General features: G+C 42.7%; 1 protein-coding gene and 1 non-coding gene across 2 annotated transcripts in view; one reads left to right on the top strand and one right to left on the bottom strand.

Annotated features, from left to right (window-relative positions):
* LOC126237916 (serine proteinase stubble) overlaps positions 1–13777 on the top strand; it is a 771897-nt gene that overhangs the window by 537940 nt on the left and 220180 nt on the right. The window lies entirely within an intron of this gene.
* Trnas-cga (transfer RNA serine (anticodon CGA)) lies at positions 12286–12367 on the bottom strand. Its single transcript has one exon. It is a non-coding gene; the product is annotated as a tRNA-Ser (tRNA).

Genomic DNA, 13777 nt, shown 5'->3' with positions numbered 1-13777 from the left:
CATGAAGACAAGCAGTCGAAACTCTCGTCATGTGCGGATGTGCATTATCTTGCTGAACTGTAATTCGAAGATGGCTTGCCGTGAAGGGTAACAAAACGGGGCGTAGAATATCGTCGACGTACCGCTGTGCTGTAAGGGTGCCGCGAAAGACAGCCAAACGGGTATGTTATGAAAGGAAATGACGCCCCGGACAGCGGCGTAATTTTGGCGATGTAAAACGACGATTGGACAGAATCTGGCACGATACCCCTTCGGAGGTCAAGCAACAGGTGTATCAATCAATGCCAGCTGAGTGACTTCTCGCATAAGGACTAAGGAACAACCAAAGCGTTATTGGCTTGCTCAAGCCCTTTTTTTGAACCACACATCCCGTTTTCCCGAAACTGAAATAATTTGTTTTTCTGTACATTTCCATTGCACCTACCGATTTCCGTCCCAGTCAGATAATTCATTCGTGGTGCGTCACCGTTTTTTGTCTTAGAATGTATTTACCATGAGAAAACGCAAAACAGCTATCCTCTGCACACCTAATAGATGCCCACTCGTGTTTTTTATTGCTTGATTAATTTTATTTAACCTTAACTATGAACTTTAGCTGTGTTCCAAATGTGAGATACACGCTTATTGGTTTTCTACAAGGGGCCTATATTGGGAAACGCAGACTTGCGCGCTGGAGAATGTCGAAATCTGAGAACGAACCCATGTAACGATTTGTTCTGATTTGTTCCGATCGTTCCGATGTATGAATACGGAAGATATGCAACCGTTAAGCCATCTGTGTACTGTAGATGGACGATCTGTGTCTAATAACAATCCTCCGCATGCGCTACATTTCTCCACATAGCTCTTGTGTGTATCCTATTGCGAACCTTGTGTTACTGTCAGTCCAGTATTGTTGCTGAAAGCAGTGCAACATATACCAGTACACAGGTGCGGACATGACGTATATGGTGCCTGTGTACGGCAAAGTGTATTGCAATGGGTGAACTGCTGCAATATTGTACGTGGAACGTTTTCCCAACAGACGTATCCCACACCATTCCACGTTCGCGGTCATCGAAAGACGCCTCATGGAAGCCGGGAAGTTGCACGCAGATACTTTTGTGAGATATGTCCGTTGTACAGTACAGTCGTAGCACTTCGTGCTTGATTCTTGCGAATACTATCTCGAGTCTACTGTTTGTCTCCTGGTATGTGCCGAAACGTGGTGAGGTACGTCCAGGCTCGGCTCGAACACTACAGTTGGAAGAGGACGTGCTGAAAATGTTGGAAGAGGACGTGCTGACAATGTTGGAAGAGGACCCAGCCTCCAACACTCGGCAGACGGTACAGGCGCCGCACACGGGTAAGTGCCGTGTGGCGTGTTGTCCATGAATACCGGCTCCATTCGTAGCGTCTGCATTACGAGAGGCGGACCGCCACGGCGAGTACAGTTTTTGCAGTTGTATTTGCAACAATGCACACTCCAGGCACAGTTCTAGAACTTGGTGCTATTCGCGCCAAAACGCACGTTTACTAGAGAAAGCATGTTAAGCTTACGCAACATGCATGTTTGGGCTGACGAAAATCCGCGTGCACAGGTGATTCAAAATCACCAAAGCAGGGTCGGCATTAGCGTATGGGCCAGGATAATTGGTGACCATACCATTGGACCATATCTACTGACAAACAGATTAATAAGACATATCCACCTCAAATTTATTAGAGATGTTTTGGCTATGGCGTATGGGCCAGGATAATTGGTGACTATACCATTGGACCATATCTACTGACAAACAGATTAATAAGACATATCCACCTCAAATTTATTAGAGATGTTTTGGCTACCCTATTGGATGTAATGTCCCTAGATGTTCGGATGGGCATGTGGCTGCAACATGACGGAGCTCCAGCACACCGTAACGTCGATGTGCGAAATCACTTCAGTGTCACATATCTCAATCGATGATTTGGGGGGGGGACCAGTTCCATGGTCAGCACGGTCGCCAGACTTGACACCTGTTAACCATTTCCTGTGGGTTAGTATAAATACTCTGGAGTATGGCATACCTGTAGCGTCAGCGAAGGACCGTGTTTCTGGAGTCCACGAAGCGACTGAAATACTTGAAAGACAACCGCACGTATTGGCTCATGTGCGTGAGACTCAGTACCGCCGATGTAGGCACTGCATTAACATAGGAGATATGCAGTTCGAAGCCCTTTTGTAACACAGACAGCGTGATTTGCTACTTACATTGGGTTTATTGACATAATGAGGAACGCATACCCATCTCAGACTTCGATGCTTTCCAGCGCCCAAGCCATGTATTTTTTGATATGGATTCCTTCTTGATAACCGACCAGTGTATCTTCCCGCAGAACCTACCACCTGGTCCCTTCCTCTGGTCCTTTGACTATCCTTGTGTCTAGTGCAGAATTAGCTGGGGCGCTGTAGCGGAGCAAAAACACCCCCTCGGAGAGCTTCCCGCGGAACTTGATCTTGGCAGCCTCTCTTAACATCGTCAGATTTAGGAAGTGTGCTCCTGTGACGATTTGCCCCTCACGAGCGTAGTCTGCCAACACAACACCGTGGTAGCCTCTATGATACTTGTGTATTCGTCTTTCTGGCGGTAATACATTCGCATGTTTCCACTGCTTGCTTTCCTCCCATATCAAAGGGTCATAGTGGTACGCCCAGCACTCCTCTGCGCTGTATAGGTGGCTGAACAAATCATTTGTTATTTGGCCTGGCACGGCTGCGACATTCCTGATACTGACCCTGTTGAGTGAGCTTTTTGAAAGCGTGTGAGCAGTCGAGAAACGCAGCTGCAGGCGATTTTTGTCACATTCCAAATAATGTTGTGTAAGACGTTGAAAGCTGATGTATGACTGATTTTCCGTCTTGCCACTATCGCCTCGATTGTGGTACGCCGGTCTTGGAGCACCAGGGCCTCCACTTCCACTGCGTCTCCTAGTTCTTTATATAGATGTGGTCTGCCACTTCATTCTTGGTCGTTCAGACTCGCTTAACCACGCTGGATGCGGCTGCACCACCGATCCAATATATCGGTGGTGAACTTTGTGAACGTCCCTCCTGCATATTAACATCAGAACCACTCAGACTACAGTTATAGTAGAATCCGCAAGACAGCAGGATTGTCGAAAAATGACAGAGAAGACGAAAGACCTGCACACTATTGTCTGTGGAGCTCCGCGAAAACGCAAGCTACTGGTGGCAGAATATCACATGCCCGATACACTTATCGTCGAGGAATTTCTAAAAAGCCTTCATGAGCAGAATCTGAACGGTGACACTACAATAAAAGACTTCGACAGAGAAGTAAAAGAAGGTTTAAAATAGGGCCTAAAGCAAGGGGTTTCAATCATCAGGTGTTAGAGATCAGCCCCCACTTGTACAGAGTCCTAACACAAAGGCAGAAAGTCTTGTCTGTGAAAGACTGTAAAGTAGCAAATCGTGTTGTAACTGTTGTGACGTTGGACATACGACTAAAACGTGCGGAAAGCCCGACGTTAGGTGTGCCAAGTGTGGCAGCCAAGGATACAAGTGCAATCAGTGCACTTCCACAGAGTTTTGCGTCTGCATCCCCTGCAAATACAAAGGTCGTGTCTGCAACCAAAACAAAACTAGGTGATTTCGAAATCTATAAATAATTACAAGTCTGACTCTTGGACGGCATAGACTATGCCAATTAAAATCAACACGAATACAACAGATATTAATATCCTAGGCCGATCACCCAAAACACGTAAATACAAATCACCGTCATCAATACAGAGAAGCTACCGAAGAGCAATTTCCAGGAGAAAACAAATGAGTCTTCTCCCAGAGAATTACGACAAAAATGAACTCATCCCACCCCTAGCACGTTCAACGATGTTACTGGATAGCTAAAATAATACGATAGAATATATAGATGACATAAAGTCGGAGGTTCCATCCACAACGAGGTGGCAAAGCAAATCAACAGACAATTACATCACTGGATAAACTTCCAAATAACATTAACGTGGAGGCTAGACGAGTTTGGATATGTGCCTACACATACTGCACACAGGAAAATGTAAAAACAAAACCAACATACGCATACGCAATTTCACCTAATCGAAGCACACAACATCACACCTGCACAAGACGCATAAAAACTGTAATCACCATCACATGGAAAACCCTACGACACAGGTAAATGTGAAAAACTGATACACCTGCCTAATATCGTGTAGGGCTCCCGCGAGCACGTAGAAGTGCCGCAACACGACGTGGCATGGACTCGACAAATGTTTCGAATAGTGAACGAGGGAATTGACTCCATGAATCCTGCTGCGCTGTCCATAAATCCGTAAGAGTACGAGGGGGTGGAGATCTCTTCTGAACAGCAAGTTGCAAGGTATCCCAGATATGCTCAATAATGCTCATATCTGGGGAGTTTGGTGGCCAGCGGAAGTGTTTAAACTCGGAAGAGTGTTCCTGGAGACAATCCGTAGCAATTCTGGACGTGTGGAATATTTCATTGCCTACTGGAGTTGCCCAAATCCGTCGGAGTGCACAATGGGCATGAATGGATGCAGGTGATCAGACAGGATGCATACGTATGTGTCATCTGCCAGACTCGTATCTAGACGTGTCCCCCAGTCTTACAACCGATTATGGAAGAATTGACAACTGGCAATTGAACGATTGTGTAACAGAGGAAAGCAATTGTGCCTAGGGAGATGCTGCCACCACTGTGCCAAAGAGGTCATCAGATTGAGCGAAGGAGCTTAGGTTTTAACGCGGTTACCGCTACAGAACAGTGACAGAAGTATATCATTTACCTAACATTATAGAAACTCTGGGTAATTTCGGGTATTGTAGGCACTTTCGCACGATAGACGTAATGAGTTATTATCATCAACTGCCAGAGGTTCTAAATACAGTGTGCCTTTTCGAACAGTATACACACCCATATTAATGTCCTCTAGTCAATCACCATACACTTTTGGATTAGAGGGTATATGCAAGATTCACATAACACAGTATGCTATACGCGGCTAAAAGGGAAACGAGTTCATCTCCGCTGGAGTACTCAGTTTTCTTCACAATTTAAGGTCCGTGTTAATACACATCAATTAAATGAATATTATATTAGACTAATGTGAGACCACTCTATCGAATATGCACGTAAAATTCCGCTTTAAAAATCATTTCGGTCGTAATGGGAAACAAAACCAGTGTTTTCCGTAGACATTGGTAATCGCTCGAAAAACGAGATGAACTGTATCGTGTAACATCGGCGCGATCGCTGAAGCAGAATGAGAGTGAAGAAAGTAGACTGCGTTAAGTAGTACGATTAACCAAAAAAACTTTTAGTTACTTATTTTACACGTCCGTTTAAGGATCCTTACAAGAAAAACAAGTACATTTAACAAAGTACCCTCTAAACAGGGTAGTTAGTTCAAAATGTTAGAGACATAGTTGCAAATTCAATGATATAAGGAAAGAAATCTCACACCGCATTAAATACAATATTCAGAACAAATGCATGTTATATTCAGAAACAAAGTTATATACAGTGGAAAATAAAACTTTAAGAGAACGTTATCCCTAATAATCTCTGGAAATACCTTTTTTCCTTTCCAATGGCTGAAGAAAAAATTTTCTAAGAATTTAACACATTTGTGAAAGCAGCGAACCCCCCCCCCCCCCCCCCCCCAGCTCTCTGCCACTTGCCCCTCATCTCCGCACGACTAGCTCTAAGTATGTAACGCCTGCTGACATGTCCCGTGTAGCAGAAGCCGTATCAAAATTCCTACAGCAGTTTTTGAGATTAACTATCACACACAGATAGAAAAAGTGGGTTTAAATTTATAACTCGTATGTATGAAAGATACTAAGGAGTCAGCCATTCAGTGGTCTATGGCACTGGTATGGTTTTAGCAGAGGCTGAATCAGTTTACCTATTAGTGAAAACGTAACAAAAAAATCCTACAGCAGTTGCTGGATGAGCCCTTAACATACGGACAGAACTGTTGGTGGCGCAGATGATCTGCACGTGTGAGTTATTTACATCAGAATAGATTAAGCTAGTCAGTTCTTCACAATTATGGGTGATAGTAGAAAGTCTCTATGAAATGGACAGCTGCGCAAATGGTTTCTTGACTAGCTCACGCGTAATGAATGTACCTATAGAGAACATCATTAATGGTTGTGCTATGCAGGAACACACTGCAGCAAGGTTATTTATTGAACTGTGACCCTAACTATAGTCTTAAAGAATGGAAAAGCTGCTGTCAAAAAGTAATACATAACTCACTTTTTTCTGGTGGCAGTGAGTCTTGAACCTTGGATCACTTTTCAGTCTTTCGCCTCTATTCAGCACTGTAACAGTAGTTTAATATACATACATATTCCATTTTTTAAGGATAGCATTCACTGTTTGTGCACTACGGCGTTTTTCTGAAATTATAAAAAATTACTGCAGATAAAGTAAGGCATTTCCAAAACCTGAATATTTGTTCCAAGGTATGACATTATCATTTCCCTAGGAACAAATATTATATTGAAATTTAAAAGTGCTGCAGTCGAGAAAATCAAAAATGGCTCTGAGCTCTATGGGACTTAACATCTGAGGTCATCAGTCCCCTAGAACTTAGAACTACTTAAACCTAGCAAACCTAAGGACATCACACACATCCATGCCCAAGGCAGGATTCGAACCTGCGACCGTAGCGGTAGTGCGATTCCAGACTGAAGCGCCTAGAACCGCTCGGCCACACCGGCAGGCTGAGAAAATCAAGTCAGTATTGTATTCAGTAGTCTACCTCCTACAAATCAAAACATTACACGTCAGTGATCAGTGAGTGAAACGAAATTAAGTAAAAATAGTATAAAAAACCGGTTACAACCTAAATAGATCTAGGAGAGCTTGAAAATACCGCTTCAGTTGCAAATTACTTTATTTTCACACGACCGGTTTCGGACTGTTATAAGTCCATCCTCAGGTGTCGTAGCTGTGCTGTGGTCCCCGAACGCCGCTTGTGCCAGGCGCTATGTGCTGCCTATGAGCACAGAACAGGAGCAGCGAGGAAGAAATGATAATAAATGGAAATACGTACTGATTAGAAAAAAGACGCATTTTAGCCTCCACTAAAAACTTATGAACAACATTAATAATCATCCGAACAGTTTTTGGTCCGGGTTAAACAATTTACAAATTTAGGCACCAAAAAATCTTACTTAGTATTGTTCTACCTTTTAAAATAGCAACCTTTTCCAACATTATTTCTGGTGTTATTTTATGAATGAAAGCGCATGTTAGATGCAGTAATTTGTCTCGGCTCTGTTACAATCATTAAAACTGATATTAAATCCTGAACTGTAAACGGGTGTAGAGTCATTTAAGCAATATATATACAGGGTGGCCAGAAACAGTCTGAAAAGCTTGTAAGGGTACTGCTGAAGAGTCTCTGCTGAGAAATAATTCTTAAGAAAAAATTCAATACCTTGTGCCGTTTCCGGGTTAATGAGCGTTGAAGTTAGCCACTCGGGCCGTTGCGGACACACATTCAGGCGGCCCGGCAGGTACAATAAGTGTTCATTATTCTCAAAGCGTAGATGATAGCACACGAGACTGCTTAGCCTTCGGCTCTGGTTCCATCCTTACTACCGTCCCCGTGCCCAATTTTGTGTATCGCTCTCTTGTGCGGTTTTATAAAAACCAAACGAAGAACACGTTTCGAGACACCGTCACTGGCAGGCCGCTTGAATTTGAGCGGGAGGCTACCTAACTGGCTAACTTCAATGCTAATTAACTCGGAAACAGCGCAACTTTCTTTTTCTTAACAATTATTTCTCACAAGGGAACCTCCCCATCGCACCCCCCTCAGATTTAGTTATAAATTGACACAGTGGATAGGCCTTGAAAAACTGAACACAGATCAATCGAGAAAACAGGAAGAAGTTGTGTGGAACTATGAAAAAATAAGCAAAATATACGAACTGAGTAGTACATGTGCGACATAGGCAATATCAAGGAGGACGAAAGCGTAGTATCGCCGTGGTCCCGTGGTTAGCGTGAGCAACTATGCACCGAGAAGTTCTTGAGTGAAAATTTTACTTTCTTTATTTTCGCAAAGTTACGATCTGTCCGTTCATTCATTGACGTCTCTGTTCACTGTAATAAGTTTAGTGTCTGTGTTTTGCGACCGCACCGCAAAACCGTGCGATTAGTAGACGAAAGGACGTGCCTCTCCAATAGGAACCGAAAACATTTGATCGCAAGGTCATAGGTCAACCGATTCCTCCACAGGAAAACACGTCTGATATATTCTATACGACACTGGTGACGGCATGTGCGCCACATGACAGGAATATGGTGTCGACCCACCTAACTTGCACACTTGGCGAATGCGTAAGAAGATTCTTCTACCTTGCCCAAAAAAGTGATGAAAACATAAGAGTTTGTCACATAAACTGCAAAAAATGAATGCAACAGTTTCACAGTGCTCTGTCAAAACATATGATTTTACGTTTTCAAATGTTTCCGTGAGTAGACCGTCAAATCCTGCATATGTCCAAGCAAATCTAAACATGTCCTGGAATTTTGGAGAGCGAAGTTGATTATGTGTGAGTGCCTGAACTTTAATAATTGTCTGAAAATAAAAAATTAAACTTTTCACTCGAGAGAAGATTTGAACCAAAGACCTCTCGTACCGCAGCTGCTCACGCTAACCACGGGACCACGGCGCTCGTAAGCTGACCGTCTCCTAGATGTTGCCTACCTTGCGCATGGACTACTCAGTTTGTATATTTTGCTTATTTTTTCATAGTTCCACACAACTTCTTCCTGTTTTCTCGATTGACCTGTGTTCAGTTTTTCAAGGCCTATCCCTGTGCCAACTTACAACTAAATCTGAGGGGGGTGCGATGGGGAGGTTCCCTTGTCAGAACAATCTACCTTTCAACACCCCTATGAGTTTTTCAGACTGTTTCTGACCACCCTTTATATACAGTTTGTACTTCCTGTAGCAATGAGTATGCCCCTTAAACAGTATTTCATTACATCGGCGGCTTAAACATTGATGTGACAAAAGTCATGACATAGCTCCTAATGTCTCAGACCTCCTTTTTCCAGCCCTCGTACAACATCTCGACGTGTCATGGACACAACAAGTCGTTGAAAGGCCCCTGCAGAAATATTGAGCCATACTTCATGTATAGCCATCCATAACTCAAAAACGGCTCTAAGCACTATGGGAACTACTTAAACATAACTAACCTAAGGACGTCACACACATCCATGCCCGAGGCAGTATTCGAACCTGCGAGCGTAGCAGCCGCACGGTTCTGGACTGAAGTGCCTAGAACCGCTCGGCCACAACGGCCGGCCCGTCCATAACTGTGAAAGTGTTGTAGATGCAGGATTTTGTGCACGAACTTAAACTCTCGACTATATCCCGCAAATGTTCGACGGAATTCATGTCGGGCGGTCTGGGTGGCCAAATCATTCGCTCGAATTGTCCAGAATGTTCTTCAAACCAGTCGCGAACAACCGAGTCCCAGAGACAGAGACATGTCATCCATAAAAATTCTATCGTCGAATCGCAACAAATTGTTTCCAAGTAGCCGAACATAACCATTTCCAGTCAATGATCCGTTCAATTGGACCAGACGACACAGTCCCTTGTTAACAAACACAGCTCACACCATTATGAAGCCACCACCAGCTTGCACAGTGCCTTGTTGACAGCCTGGGTCCACGATTTCTTGTAGTCTGCACTACACTCGAACACTATCGTCAGCTCTTACCAAATGAAATCGTGACTCGTCTGACCAGGCCACGGTTTTCCTATAATCTAGGGTCCAAACGACATGATCACTAACCCAGGAAAGCGCTGCAGGATATGTCGTGCTGCTAGCAAATGTACTCGTGTCGGTCGTCTGCTGTGGTATTTGTCTGTTAGCACTGACACCTCTAGGCAAACGCCGCTGCTGTCGGTCGTTAAGTGAAGGCCATCGGTCACTGCGTTGTACATGGTGGAAGGCAATGCATGAAATTTGGTATTCTCGACACACTTGAAAGTGTGGATCTCAGGATACTGAATTCACCAATTATTTTCGAAATGAAATGTCCCATGCGTCTAGCTCCAACTACCATTCCACGTTCAAAGCCTATTAATGACAGCTCCGCCAATGTACTGCCCTTTTACATCTTGTGTACACATTCTGCATAAGTGCATATCGCTATCCCATGGCTATCGTCAACTCAATGTAAGTTTGAGCTCAAGTACGAACTAGAAGGGAAGTCAGGCGTGCCCTCCCAAAAGAGACGTCGTCCCAGCATCACGTAAAACCCAAATCTGGATGGCCAGACGAGTTTTGGAAACGCTTTCCTGCCGAATACGACGAATCCAGATTATTATAACAGTACCACCTCTGTCTGTTTTTCTCGACACAAGAAGACCAGACCCATTATGTACAGAACATTATAGAGGAAAGAAACCGCGTTGTTCCTGCAATAAACAGGAACTATGAAGACTGATATTTAATCACAATTCCTCATCTGTGTCTTCAGAAATAGGTGTGTACTTTCCTTAACCAAACACTAATTGTAATTTTGTTACTCGGTTTTATGAGTAAAATTTGAAAAATGCGTGCATGTATTCTTTACCATTAAATAACTCTTCCTTTCTTAGTAAATGGCCTTCATTGAAGGAGGCCAACGGTATTTCTTATGAAAAGTAGTACATGAGATTCATTAGACGGTTGTCCAGAAAATAAGTTCCAATCGGTCGCTAAATGGAAACCACAGTGAAAATCACAAAAATTTTATTTGCAAGAGTTAGCTACACCTTCCAGGTACTTCTCTACATAGTCTCCGCTCTAACTTAGACATTTGTCGGAGCGTTATACAAAATTCCCAACACCATCGTCATAGAAGGCAGCCGCCTGTGACTTCCAATAATTCTCTACACTGGTCTATAGCGTGTAGCCTGCGCCCAAGTGTTGTCTTCGTATCCAGCGTTTCATGTGAACAGAGATGATACTCAGGACGAGCCAATTAGGGCTGTGTTGTGGGTGATCGAACATTTCCCATCGAAAAGGCTGCAGGAGCGTCTTCACTGCCCCTGCAGAGTGCAGCTGAGAATTGCCTTGAAGAAGGAAGTGCGTGGCAGTTGTGTTAGGTGGGTTGCATTCATTAAGGCGAAGCCTCTTAGCGGGCCCTCCTACTTGGCAGGAAACAGCTTTGTTCTAGGCACCTTTACTCGCTCACAGTGCGCTCACAACTGAAAAGAGCGTTTTGATGCGATCGATGGTCATACTAGAGACATTACCCAACAGATCTATGCGAAGCTTCACCGGGTTTTCACTGTGGTGTCCATTTTGGGACCGATCGGAACTTACGTTTTGGAGAACCCTCGTGTTTCGGGGAAGATACACTAAAAAAAGTACCCTCTCAGAAATGATGCCGTGAACATAATTATCGCTAATACTGTGAAAGAGAAGAGAACAATGTTTTGTATTCACATCTAGCACACTGAAATTATGCATTTTTTCTTGGTTATTTTAAGGAAGAAGAAAGGTTAGAGTTTAATATCCCATCGTAATCGAACATCGAGATTGTTGGAGCAACAGATAAGTTTAATAAAGAGGAGTGGAGAAGAAGAGGGAGGCAGCTGTAAGTTGTTTTCAAGGAATCATTTCAGGATTCGTATTCGAAGACTTACCGAAATCGTAGAAGAACTAAAACAGAATACCAGTACTGGAATTTGAACGCCTCCCCGGTACCACAACCTGTGCTCCATCTAGCTGGGTAAAACAATTTTTCAAAATCACTGACAATGCTGATGCTTGCAACCGTAGATTACATTAAAACTATTTTCGCAGGGTGCTTATGGTGCGCTAGTTCGGTTACAGCAAATATTATCGATACTTCCTACACATTTACTGCCAAGTGATCGGTAGCAGGTCTTATAGTGCTGGAGTTGGTAGTATGAGCTTATTATTGATACGTAGGAAACTGCAAAGATTTTTTCGTATGCAAATACTATTACGGCAAACTCTAATTTTTACCTTCTTTAAATCCTCGCTGCGTTACTAGTTAATTGTATGGTGAGCTACATTAAGTATTTTACAATTCTGAGTTATTTAACAGATTTTGACGCTGGACTACGAACATCCAATATGTTGTATTACGTTTTCGATATTTCTAATTGATTTACAACTACAACAGAATGTACTACCACGTACAATGTTTGGATTATGTAATAGACGTGGAATCGTGTTCCTTATAATGTGTGAAAAATATTCGCTGCGGACAGGATTCGAACCTGTGCGGGGAGACCCCATTGGATTTCGAGTCCAACTCCTTAACCACTCGGACACCGCAGCTACCACCTCTGAGTACCTACTAATGCCATAGAACGAATGGGTATTATGTGTGGCTATCAATAACCGGTTTTATAGCGGAAATATTCTGCAACAAGTCTGTGGTCGGGTGCCACGGTAAAGTAACTGACGTCTACGGAGACTCCATTGCTATAGCTTCCGCACATCTCAGTGAAATATTTAGAACTGTATAGGTAAAATAGTATATTATTTAACTACATTTAGCATAATGAGAATTATAGTAACATATAAATTTGCTACTTGATCTGCAGATAGGTGTACTAATATTATTTGCTTTGGAGATCAAGTAGCAAATTTATATGTTACTGTAATTCTCATGATGCTAAATGTAATTAAATAATATACTATTTTACCTATACAGTTCTAAATATATATAAAAAACTTTATAATTAATTTAGCAATATCAACTAAAAAATTCAATGTCTCTGTACTAATGTAAAAGGCATTACAGTTGTGAAATGAATATATGATCCTTTCCAAACATGGGACAACACCGTCAAATGTTACGATATATCATAGCATCTGTGATACTCATATGCTTGTAAGCTCTTTGTATGTATCAAAACATGTGGTGTCTGGTAGAAATGATCTCAGCGACAAATCTAAAGTGTTCAGTGTGAACCATTTACGTCTGCAACAACGAGGATGCAGTGGGAATGCATTTACATCTGTTGGACGAATATTATGAAAACAAACACTCGAAACCGACGTTTCACGTAAGTCACATGCAACGAAAATCTGTAACGCAACCATCTGTGTGTGGCGTGTTTATAATTATGTACTATTTATATTTTAGGACAATTAATCTGTAAAAACACAGCACATGTCATAAAGAAAGCGTGTAAACCGTCTGAGGATGAATCACAACGATTCGAAACCGGTAACGGTATCCTTTGAATAAAGGAATTGAAAACAAATTTGTGGCTGGTTGCTGTCCTAACACCCATCAACATTTGTCTTCAAACAACAGCCACGGTCTCCATCATGTCATCATATGGCAAAATTGCACCTAAGTGAAAATGGAAATGAAGTTAGCTAAATATCAAAAGTGGACTCACCGTTCTTCGTTTTAGCAACAAATAGCAACGAGAATTTGCTAACAGCAGTTACAGTTATCTGGATACACTGTGGCGGACTCACCGTTCTTCGTTTTAGCAACAAATAGCAGCGAGAATTTGCTAACAGCAGTTACAGTTATCTGGATACACTGTGGCATACGAATGTCGATACTGAAAATCCTTGATCTTATAAACCTTATGGAAGATCGTCAGTCGCTTCGGGTACACAAGTGCACAATGAAATATAACGCTGCTTGGAGCTTAAATAATTAGGTCTCCCTAGAGGTCCTGAGCCATAATCAGATATTGATATTTTCTCTCACCCAACTCCAGC

Source organism: Schistocerca nitens, chromosome 1, assembly GCF_023898315.1.
Source record: "Schistocerca nitens isolate TAMUIC-IGC-003100 chromosome 1, iqSchNite1.1, whole genome shotgun sequence".
NCBI classification, from domain to species: Eukaryota; Metazoa; Arthropoda; class Insecta; order Orthoptera; family Acrididae; genus Schistocerca; species Schistocerca nitens.
Note: the sequence above shows the minus strand (reverse complement) of the source record. Positions and strands in the feature narration are given on the sequence as shown.